The 12,020-nt window shown below is 39.6% G+C and overlaps 1 protein-coding gene across 2 annotated transcripts in view; it reads left to right on the top strand.

Annotated features, from left to right (window-relative positions):
- The first annotated feature begins 2 nt into the window (after positions 1-2).
- MYO9A (myosin IXA) overlaps positions 3-12,020 on the top strand; it is a 341,194-nt gene continuing 329,176 nt past the window's right edge. For both annotated transcript variants that reach the window (XM_036243060.1, XM_036243144.1), the window contains exon 1: positions 3-375. The gene's annotated coding sequence lies outside the window, so the exon portion shown is untranslated. The remainder of the gene's footprint in view (positions 376-12,020) is intronic.

Below are 12,020 nucleotides of genomic sequence, written 5' to 3'. Positions count from 1 at the left end.
CGCGCGGGCCGAAGCCAACCAAGGACCCGGCGGCGATTGGCGGTGGCTGCGTAGAGTCCAGCCAGGACTTTGAGAATCGGCGGCGGAAGCATCTGCGGCACTGGTTTAGGCGGCGGTTCAACGCGTGCTCTCTGGGCGGGGTGCGGCGGGGGATGTGTCTGCCTAGGTCGGGCGGAGTCTCTCTGACAGGGCGGGGGAAACGCGGCGGCTGTTCGTCCGGACCCTGAAGCAGCTGGGCCCACCCTCCTGGAACCGTCCGACCCTTGCTGGCCTCGGCCTGTGCTGTCTCCTCCGGCCTCACCCTGGGGCCGAGGGTGGGAGGCAGCTTCCGCCATAGAGGAGGGGGCCGTGGTGGCCACCGCGGCGAAGCCCGAGGTAAGACCCGCCCTAGCCACCCAGCGGCCCCGCCGCCCGGCCCACGTTTCAGTCTCGCTTGGGCTCCTGCGGGACCGCCCGGCCCCGCCCCAGCGGAGACGCCCCGCAAGCGGGTCTCCCTGGAGCCTCCCTGACTCTGGATCACTGCCCCAGCCCCAGTATACCCCACCCTTCGTATCTCCTTTGGCCAGACCTCATTCCGGCCCTCCAGCCGCCCCGGCGGTTCAGTCACTAGCCCCAACCCCAGCACACCCCATTAGAACCCTCCTCGGACTCTTAGGACTCTTAATGGAGTCTCCAGACTCCGTTACATCCTCCCGTGAGCTTACCGGATCGTAGTGCCTCTGAGACCCAGGCACGGCCGCCCCCTAACCCATAGCGACCCCCAGTTCCAAGGCAGGTTCATTGCTGCCCACCCCCCTTCCCAGCGGACCTTCCCCTCCCCGGTCGCTTACCGCCAAACTGACTAGCTCTTCCCCTACCCAATTGGGCTTTCAGATAGTCTATTTCGTGATGCTCTTCCCTCTCAGTAGATTTGGTGTCAGCCACTCTTTAGACACCCACTCTCTCTCCACCCCTCTCGCACAGACCTTCTCTCCGAAGGCAGACCTTGTTATCTTTTTTTCCTGGTCGTGATCCTTTCTTTGGTTGCGAGAACTTAGCTATGAAATGCTGAAGGGATGTTTGCTTAGCTTAGTGTATTCTCCCCAGTGGGCTTAACGGGACCAACTGACACCCATGTTTGAAGGGTTCAGTCTGGTGACTATGGAAGAGAGGGAGAGGGAAGAGGATGGAAGCTCAGGGCAGGGGATGCGTGCAATTTTAAGGCCTGCGTCTCATCTTGTGTCTTCTGTAGAAGGTGTGAGATAGTCCAGATCTGATATTTTAGGGACCTCCATTAAGGGTTAAATCACATTTTACCGATTGTGTGTAACTGTGTCTCCATGTAGTATCATTTGCTTCATCTTCCTGCAGATTTTACAGTTTTTTGCACTGATTTTTGAAGGATACCGGGAACTTGTTTTTTGATTTGCTGTTTTTGATTTTGCTGGAAAAGTAAGATTTGTAGCTTTCCTTAATTCCTAAAGGTTTAATGTCAGTTTAATATATTTCTGCTACCTGGTGCTGCTTGCTGTCTTGCTTTTTCAAGGAGCAAGTACAATTATCATTGCAATGTTCACTGGTGTCATTACCAGTAGCCTTCTCAGCAGAAGTAAAATATCGAATAAAATGTTGTTTGTTGAAGTTGAACTCCTCAGCTGTCAAAAAGCAAATGTAATGCTACACCAAATGATCAGTGCATAATTTTAACGTTGTAGGAATGAAGTATAGAGAGGTTTTTGTAGTCAGTACATTTCAAATTTTTATTCTGTGTGGAACTGAGGAGGGAAATTATGTTTAAAATTATAGACATAATATAAAAGTCAAAGAGGTCAAAAGAATATGCAGTAAAAAGTTTCTCTTTATCCTCCAACCAACCATTTTCACTCTTTAGAGGCAAACCTTATTTCCATTTTGATGTGTGCCCTTTTTGTGATATTTCTACCATCTACAAGCATATACATTTATATTCTTGTTCTTTTTTTTTTTTTTTTTAAATCCTCACTCAAGGATATGCTTATTGATTTTAGAGAGAGGAGAAGGGGAGGGGGAGAGAAACACTGATGTGAGAGAAAATTGATTGCTTGTCTGTTGTACGTGCCCCTACCAGGGATTGAACCTGACCAGGAATCGAACCTGCAGCCTTTCAGTGTATGGGATGATGCTCCAACAAACTGAGCCACATTGGCTAGGTACATTTATATTCTTAAATCACTGGAGCATACTGTAGACTCTGTTTATAGGTTTTTATCTACACTTAATATTCAGATCCTAGAGATCATTCAACAACAGTACACATGGTAGTGCCTCATTTACTAGCTGGATGGTAGTGTTCCATTTTGGTGGTCTTGAGGTATTTTCAGTCTTTGCTTTTACAAACAGTGCTGCATGCTTTTCTTTTAAATGCACCAGCTGTTGTGTGTGTGTTTTAAGTATATTTCAGGATTTGAAAAAATTTCCTGATGCTTCTTTTGTGCTGAACCTACAGAAAAAGATATACTAAAGTAAATGTCATTGATCTGCAGAACTTCAGTGGAGTGACTAGCTTTGATGGTGATTATAATATTTATTGAATAAGTTATTGACGATTTTAAAGTTAGGGGTCTGATAGGATCAGATTTACATTTTTAAAATATTACTCTGGCTTCAGCGAGGAGGGTGGATTGAAGGGCAGACCAAGGCCAAAGGCAGGAAGGAATATCAGCAGGGCAATCCAGGCAAATGATGATAGTGGGTCTGGATTTGGGTATGGGGGTAGACAGGATTTGGTGATTTCAGTGGTTTTGAGATTAAGGAGAGGATTCATAGAAGATAAGATCTAGGTTCTAGCTTGTGCCTTTCATTGAGGTGGGGATCCATATGAGGAAAACATAGAATTTTTATTTTTGTTAAGAAAGAGAATTCAATTGTGATATGTTGAGTTTGGGTGATTATACTTCTGTCAGATGTAGATGGCCAGTAGGCAGCTGGATTTGTGCCTTAAGCTCATTGTCAAATTCTGAGTTCATAGTAATAGATTTTTGGGAGCAAAGGGTATAGATGAGAGAAGGAAAATAAAATGTAGGGAAGAAATGCAACATTTACATTACAGGTAAAGTTGAATGTCTAAGCTCGTAAATTACGTGATTAAGTCTTAAAAAATTTTGTTATTATAGTTTAAGATTCAATAGTGAGGTTCACTGTCTAACGTGATTTTTAAACATTTTTCCCCCTTCATTATCATTAGTGGTGTACAATTTATGATGGAAATGGAGTAAACTTAGGTTTTTTTGGTCATAATGTAAAAATTTATATTTTAAGTAGATTTGTTTTTTACATTTTATTTGTTTTAAAATTTTTATTTTTCAATTATAGTTAACATTCAGTATTATTTTATATTAGTTTCAAGTGTATGGCATAATGGCTAGACAATCATATAATTCCCAAAGTGATTCCCTCTGATGAGTTTAGTACCCACCTTGTATCATACATAGTTTTTGCAGTATTATTGACTATATTCCCTATGTTGTATTTCACATGCCCTTCACTTTTTTGTAACTACCTATTAGTACATCTTAATCCCTTCACCCTTTCAACCCCTCCCCCAACCTCCTTCTGGCAACCATCAATTTGTTTTCTGTATCTGTGAGTCTGTTTTTATTTTGTTTGCTGGCTTATTTTGTTCTTCAGATTCCACCTATAAGTGAAATCATATGGTGTTTGTCTTTGTCTGACTTATTTCATTTAGCATAATGCTAGCTATGCATGCTGTCACAAATGATAAGGTTTCATTCTTTTTTGTGGCTGAGTAATATTCCATCGAATATGTGTACCACCACTTATTTATCCACTCATCTGTTGATGGGCACTTGGGTTGCTTCCATATCTTGGCTATTGTAAATAACCCTGCAGTGAACATAGGGGTAATTTTTTGAATGAGTGTTTTGGATTTCTTCAAATATATACCCAGAAGTAGAGCAGCTGAATCATAAGGCAGTTCCTGTTTAAAAAAATCCTCACCTGAAGATATTTTTCCATTGATTTTTTTTTTTTTTTAGATAGAGTAGAAGGGAGGGAGGGAGGTTGAGAGAGAGAGAGAGAGAAAGAAAGAGAGAGGGAAATATTGATATGAGAGAGACACATTGATTGGTTGACTCCTGCATGACCCCAACTGGAGTAGGGTGTCGAACCTGCAGCCCAGGTACATGCCCTTGACTGGGAATCGAACCTACGACCCTTTGGTCCTCGGGCTGGTGCTCTAACCACTGAGCAAAACTGGCCAGGGCTGCAGTTCCAGTTTTAATTTTTTGAGGAATCTCTGTTTTCCACATTGGCTGCGCCAATCTGTATTCTTACTAACCATGCACAAGGATTCCCTGTTCTCCACATCCTTGCCAACACTTATTTGTTGATTTATTGATGATAGCCATTATGACAGGTGTGAGATTATATCTTATTGTGGTTTTAATTTGTATTTCTCTGATAATTAGTGACTTTGAGCATATTTTCATTAAAGTTAGATTTTTTTTTTAGAAAAAAATAAAACCTCAGCAGAATTTAGTAATATAAACTCCATCTCAGAGAAGTGCAGACGTTTGAAATGTGGTTTGCCAAGAATGTTAAGTTTTTAGTTTGCATGATTTTTAGTTATGTTAACTTAATTTAAGATAAATATTGGTCAGAGAATTTTCGGTCATGTTATAAAACCACAACACCAACTTAATGTATTTATTCCTAAGTCTAGAGCTGCTGTTTAGAGCTCTTGCCTCTACTCTAGACCCCTATAAATCACTGCTAATGGATATCTCCACTTGGATTCACATTTCACAAGCACTTCAAACATGTACGATATAAAACTTTCTGCCTCTTTTCCTCCAAAAAAGGTGGATAAGGGAGACAAACTGCAACAAAAATTTTTTTTTTGATTTCCTATCTTGATGAGTAACACCACTCTTTCCTCATGAAGGCTTCAGGAACCTGGGAATCATCTTCCACTCCTCTGTACCTTACTACCAACATCACTACGTCCTGCATATTCTCCCTCATGATATTTCATATCATTCCTAATTGCTATTTTTGTTGTCTCTGCTTAATTTTAACCCAAAATATCTGCTGGGCTTTTGTAAAGCTGTCTAAGTGGTTGTCTTGCCTTTTGTCTTCTGCCTGTTGTCATGCCATACCCTCCACTTCATTCTCTGCAGTGCTGCCAGAATAAGTGTTTTAAAATGCTCTTTTAGTTAGGCTCTTTCAGTTGCAAAGAAGACATCCACATTACTTTAAGAGGTAGAGTGCTTATTGAAAGGAAACCCAGAAAAAGTTAAACAACTTGGTTTCAAGAAAAACAGGAGCTTGTAAAGAAAACTAGCCTGGCTAGTGTGGCCCCATTGGTTGCAAGTCATGCAATGCACCAAGAGGTCACTGGTCTGGGCACAAGCCTGGGTTTCAGGCTCATTCCCCAGTAGGGGGCGTGTGGGAGGCAACTGATTGATGTTTCTCTCATTGATGTTTTTGTCTCTCCCTGTGCATTTCCCTCTTCTAAAATCAGTGAAAACATTAAAAAAACAAAACCAAAAAACTGGAAGCAGAGAAGGACAGATTTCACTGTAGTGCTCTACTGTTAATTTGTCCTTAAGTACTCTTTCTATTTCTTTTAGGCTTATTTTTTCTCTTTACTCCAGTCATACTCCCCTTCAACTCATAGCATTCATTTATTCCTAATTTCTGCCTCCATATAACTACTGTGTCACTTCCATGCTAGCATCATGCCTCCTGGCTATCTTTTCAACTTGAACTCCTGTTTTAACTTCTTCCTTCTCCCTAGGATTTTCTGGTTTGAATTCCCAAGAAACAATCTTTTTGGTTCAGTTTTTTTCCTCATGTACTGCTACCAGGCCTGTGTACTTTGGTCATATGACTACTGTTGACCATTTAATGTTGGCTATGTGTTTATTTGCCCATGTGGGAGTGGAGCAGAATCATACTGATGAAAAGCATGAGGCAGTGTACAGGCTAATTTCTCACAAAATGGGGTTGCAAGCATGGCAGGCACCATAATTAACATGTATAGTAGAAATATAAATCTAATCATGTCCTTTCCTGTTTAAAGATCTTCAGTGCTTTCTCATTGCTTTCAGGATAAAACTTAAACTGTATCGTGGCAGGTATATGAGATCCTTATTTGTGGGAAGATGCTCAATCCACTGAGTCATACTGGCTGGACTAAATGGGAAAACTTTAGCATGTAGATTTCTCTACATATGTTGTGTGTATCTTTAGACATATAAGAGACATAGGTATTGCAATTTTGATCCTACAGAAAGAACCTACATAATTTACATTATGTTATAGAAATGTAATTTTGGCATATTTTTATGCATTAGACAAATTCAAAATTACATAAATACTAACGTTCTAATACTCTGTTGTGGGATGTTATTTAAGTAGATTTTCTTGCTTATTAGTTTAATATTTTATTTTTAGTGTAATATTTTAGAGTGTCAGGAAAGAATATGATAGATCTAAGAATATTTGCTGAAAATAGCCTATTTTGAATGGTGAATATACTTGAGATAAGTATAATAAACATGTAAAGCACTTTCCAAATGGTGGTTGGCCTCTGGTTTTTAAAATGAATTATGTTGCTAGCATATTTTGGCAGTAGGGTCATCCAACGGGCAACTGGAGTGTAATTTTATATGTACAGTGAGAAAAGCACTAGCTGTCCTATGTCATAGACAGCTGGCTTGCTAAGAATTGTTCCTTTTTGCAACTTGCAATAATTTTAGAGTGTACTTTTTTCTGTTTTGATTTCTTAAAAAATTAAATATTTTAATTACATTTTACTTTCAGTATTATTTTGTATTGGTTTCAGGTGTGTGTTTTCAGCATCGTGGTTACATAGTCATACACTTTACCAAGTGTTCCCACCTGATATTTCCAGTACTTAACTGGCACCATACTTAGTTATCACAATATTATTGACTCTATTCCCTATGTTGTACTTTACACTTTTTTTTTTTTTATCCTCACCCGAGGACATTTTTCCATTTTTTGTACAGATAGAGTGGGAGGGAGAGAGAGGAAGAGAGAGAGAGAGAGAGAGAAACATTGATGTGAAAGGGACACATCGAGTGGCTGCCACCCGCACGACCAACCAGGGTCGGGGACAAACTGCAACCGAGGTACATGCCCTTAGCGGGAACCGAACCCGGGTCTCTCCGGACCGCAGGCCAACGCTCTAACCGCTGAGCCAAACCGGCCAGGGCTGATTTTCTTAAACTTTAAGGTTATATAGGTCTTTGAATATGAAGGTATTCTTTTAAATATACTTTTTCCTTAGATGGGCTTTTCTGTTTAAATATTAAAACCATTAAGGCCAATTAATTTCAAACCTGGATTTCCAATAGACCTCGATTCAATTTCCAGTCTCATTATTATGAGCTGTTGTTTGTGGGCAAATCACTTAACATTTCTGATGGTCAAAATATTCATTTCTCATATGAGAATATTTACCTCACAAGATAATCATTAAATTTAAACACTTTATGTGAAGCACCAAGCCCATAGTTGATACTCAATAAGTCTTCCTTTTCCCCCTTAAATATGTGTATTTTTTATGGTTAAATATGAGATCAAGAATTTAAAGAATTTCATTTTGTGACATCAGAATAAATGGCTAATCGAAATTTGTTGTTAATCGAAGTAAATCTTGAAAGAATCATCTGCTAGGTAGCTGTCTTTCAAGTGTAATCACATTTTTTAATTTAAAAAAATTTCAAAGAAATGCTCTTAATGTCTTAGTCTATAAGATTAATGGATATTAGACTGTATTTTGACTCAGTGTGAGATATCAAAACTAAGTGTTCTGTTTGCCAATGACAAACATTCATTAAATCATTGATAGATTGTAGTGCTATTGCTGTTTGTAGTGTGTAAGTATTTGTTTGAAATCTATTTACTTATATTGATCAGATGATAGTGGGCTGAGTAATCTCTTGATTTTCTATTTTTTACTGTAAGGGTGAAAGGTCTTCAGGTGACTAGGGATATGTGTTTATAAATGATTCTTAACTCATATTTTTTTCTTACATGCTTTTGCAACTCTCTTTAAATTATCTTTCTGCCAACTCTGAGCTGTTTTATAATAACAGAAAATACTGAAAAGTTTAAAGAATAGAACAAAGAATATTGTTATATTTGCCACCTAGATTCGGAAGTTAACAATATGCCATCCATGTTTTTATGGGTCTCTATGTATATGTGTGTGATACACTTTCACTGAACCTTTTCTTTTTCTTTTTCTCTCTTTATTTTTAAACTTTCATCTTTTTATATTTCAGTATGTTTTTATTGATTTCTTTTAGAGAGACAGGAAGGGGGAGAGAGAGAGATACCAATGTGAGAGAGAAACATCGATCGGCTGCATCCTGCATGTCCCCTACTTGGGATTAAACCTGCAACCTGGGCATGTGCCCTGACTAGGATCGAACTGGGACCTTCCAGTCTATAGGATGATGGTCAATTCACTGAGCCACACTAACTGGGCGGAACCTTTTTAATCCCTTTACTTTTTTCACCCAGCACTCCATGAACCATTTTGAAATATCCTCACTCGAGGATATTTCTCCATTGATTTTCAGATGAGGGAGGGAGAGGGGGAGAGAGAGAGAGACAGACAGACAGACAGGCAGACATCGATTGGCTGCCTCCTGCTTGACCCCGAGTACTGCAACGAAGGTACATGTCCCTGGCCAGAATCAAACCCATGACTCTTTGGTCTATGGCCTGACACCCTAACCACTGAGCCAAACCAGCCGGGCAAAAGCTTTGAATATTATGACATTTACCTCAAAATATTTCAGCATATATTGCCTAAGAAAATAGGTATTCTGTGTATCACCACAGTGCCATTATCAGTACCCAAGAAAAATAACAATAATTTCCTAATAATATTTTATTTACTCTATATTTCAATGTTCCCAATTGTCCCATAAAATTCTTTTTCTAAACCAGAATTCAGTCAAGATTTTGCATTGCATTTGATTATCTTTTTAGTCTGTTTTAATCTAGCAAAAGTTCCTTTCTCTTCTCCCTTTTCTTATGATACTGAAATATCTCTCACAAAGCCAAATATTGTACAATGACCTGTGTTTTGAGAGTTATCTGATTGTTTCTTTGTGTTTTTAACCTGTTTCTCTAGACTCTGTGTATCCTGTAAACTGGAAGTTATATTTTATTTTTGGTTAACTCTCACCTGAGGATATTTTCCCATTGATTTTTAGATAGAGTGGAAGGGAGGGAGGAAGAAATAGAGGAACACTGATGTAAGAGACATGCATGACCCAACTGACACAATTGGGGGCGGGGGATTGAACCTGCCACCCAGGTGTGTACGTGCCCTTGATCAAGAATCAAACTGGCGACTCTTTGGCCCATAGCTGATGCTGTAACTGCTGAGCAAAACTGGCCAGAACTGGAAGTTATATTATTATTATTTAAAAGAAATTTTTTTTCTTTATTCAGTTTAGAATGAGAAGAAGGGAGAGGGAGAGAGAGATGGAAACATCGATGAGACTGTTGGCTGCCTCCTTCATACCCCCCACAGGGGATTGGGCCCAGAGCGTGGGCATGTGCCCTGACCGGGAATTGAACCAATGACCTCTTGGTGCATGGGTTGACACTCAACCATTGAGCCATACCGGCCGAGCTGGAAGTTATATTTTAAAGGCTTGATTAGATCCATGTTAAAAAGTTTTGGCAAGAACACTTCCTAGGTGATGTTATATTTCATGTTACATACTATGATCAAGTACAGTAATCTGTGGGGGTTATAGTTTTTTTTACCATACTTAGGTACCATTCCATTCATATATATATATATATATATATATATATTTTTTTTTTTTTTTTCTCCTCACCCGAGGACATTTTTTCATTTTTTGTTCAGATAGAGTGGGAAGGACAGAGAGAGAGAGAGAGAGAAACATCAACATGAAAGGGACACATCGAGTGGCTGCCACCTACACAACCCAACCAGGGCCAGGGACAAACTGCAACCGAGGTATATGCCCTTAGCGGAAACCAAACCTGAGTCTCTCTGGACCGCAGGCCGACACTCTAACCGCTGAGCCAGACTAGCCAAGGCTCATCAATATTTTGTACCTAATAATTTTAGCATCCTTCAAGTCTTAGGCAAATCAATTATTTGACTGAAGGTTGAAAAATGGCGATTTTTCTAATTCTGTAATTCGTTTGCGTTTATTAACTGTCATTTTTCAGTTAAGAAGAGCTTTATAACCTTCATCAACTGGGAGCGAACTATACAGTTTCTCCGAAAAGAGCAGAATAAATAGATGCTTAATGCTTTTCATCTGTTTCAGAGTGAGGAGTGGGGTCTAATAGTCATCTACAACGGTGACAAATGAGTTTTTGATGGTCTCAGATTTTTATTTGTTGTACTACACTTAGTTATAGACATTGAGAGCCCCTTCAAGCCGACTCCTGAGTTCTTTTTGCATAAACCCATTATTAGTATTTGAGTGATTTCCTTACTTTTGGGTACAAGATATCTTGGCTCACTATGACTTGCTGCTTTAGACTGGAATCAGCAATTTCTCCAAGGAGCTCGGTCTCCTTTAGTATAGGATAATATTTAGAAATCAGTACCTGGATCCTAAGTGTGCTCCTTTTTATGGGGCTGTCATTGTTTTTAAGCCTGTTAAGGGGGAGGTAGGAAGCATGAGGTCACATTGATAATTCTAAATCAAATTTAACATTGCAGCTTTCTTTCTTTCTTTTTTTAATCCTCACCCGAGGACATTTCAGATAGAGTGGGAGGGAGAGGGAGAAAGAGAGAGAGAGAGAGAGAAACATCGATGTGAGAGAGACACATCGGCTGGTTGCCACCCACATGACCCCAACCGGTGCCGGAGACAAACTGCAACTGAGGTACATGCCCTTAGTGGGAACCAAACCCAGGACTCTCCAGTCCACGGGCTGACGCTCCAACCACTGAGCCAAACCGGCCAGGGCTCTTCACTTTCCTTTAAAAACAAGATGTAAGTGTATGTGTGTATTCTCCTTTAATACACGAAAGGTAACATATTTTACATGCTTTTCTGTACCTCTTCTCTCTTTTTTCATTTAACATTGTATTCTGGAGAGCACTCAATATTGGTACATACAGATCTTTTTCATTCTTTTTTGATGGAGGCATCATATTCTGTTGTGTTGATATACCATAATTTTACTAATGAATCTGGATCTGATATATATTTCTGTTTAATTTTTTGAACTGTGAACAAGTAATACATGTTGAATACATTAGTTAAAAATAAAATTTCTTCCCCAAGTAATTGAAAATGAATTGGTTTGTTCCAGAGACACTTATAGTCTGAGGGGGCTTTAGTGTTGTGTTTTTTGATTAAGAGAATTTCAGGAGAAGTAGATCAATTTTCGAACACAGGCACACTTTTTTGCCCCTAAATATTAAGTAATTGATATCAACGAATGTTACTCTGTTTTAATTATTTTATGTACCAGGGTCAGAGGGTAAGTAGGCGATTTACCTGCTGTTTCTCCCTATGCTTCCTGACTCCCTGAAGTATTGGAACCCAAACCTAATGTCCTGGGTGTTTTTATATAAGGATAACTCAAGTTCTGTCCTTACTGTTTTTTTTCCCCACACCTTTCCCTTTCCTTAACCTTTAGCCTTTCTTTTTCATCTTTTCTTTCTGAAACCTCTCAAATTATATAAAATTCCAAATATTTAGTGGACTGCTACTTACAATGTAGTAAGGCAGGTAAGATGCATAGTATGAATGTTAGGAGTAAGAGATCAGGAATACTAAAGGAAGAGGGAAGAGTACTGGTTAGGATACAAGGAATTCAAGCTTTGGGCTTGTGAAATAGAAATTGGAGGTTAGCCCTGGCTGGTTTGGCTCAGTGGTTAGAGCGTCAGCCTGAGGTCCAGAGAGACCTGGGTTCGGTTCCCGCTAAGGGCACGTACCTTGGTTGCAGTTTATCCCCAGCACTGGTTGGGTTGTGCAGGTGGCAACCACTCGATG

The sequence above is a fragment of the Molossus molossus genome, unplaced genomic scaffold, assembly GCF_014108415.1.
Source record: "Molossus molossus isolate mMolMol1 unplaced genomic scaffold, mMolMol1.p scaffold_m16_p_1, whole genome shotgun sequence".
NCBI lineage: Eukaryota > Metazoa > Chordata > Mammalia > Chiroptera > Molossidae > Molossus > Molossus molossus.
The sequence above is the reverse complement of the archived record's forward strand: the minus strand, read 5'-3'. Positions and strand labels throughout refer to the sequence as shown.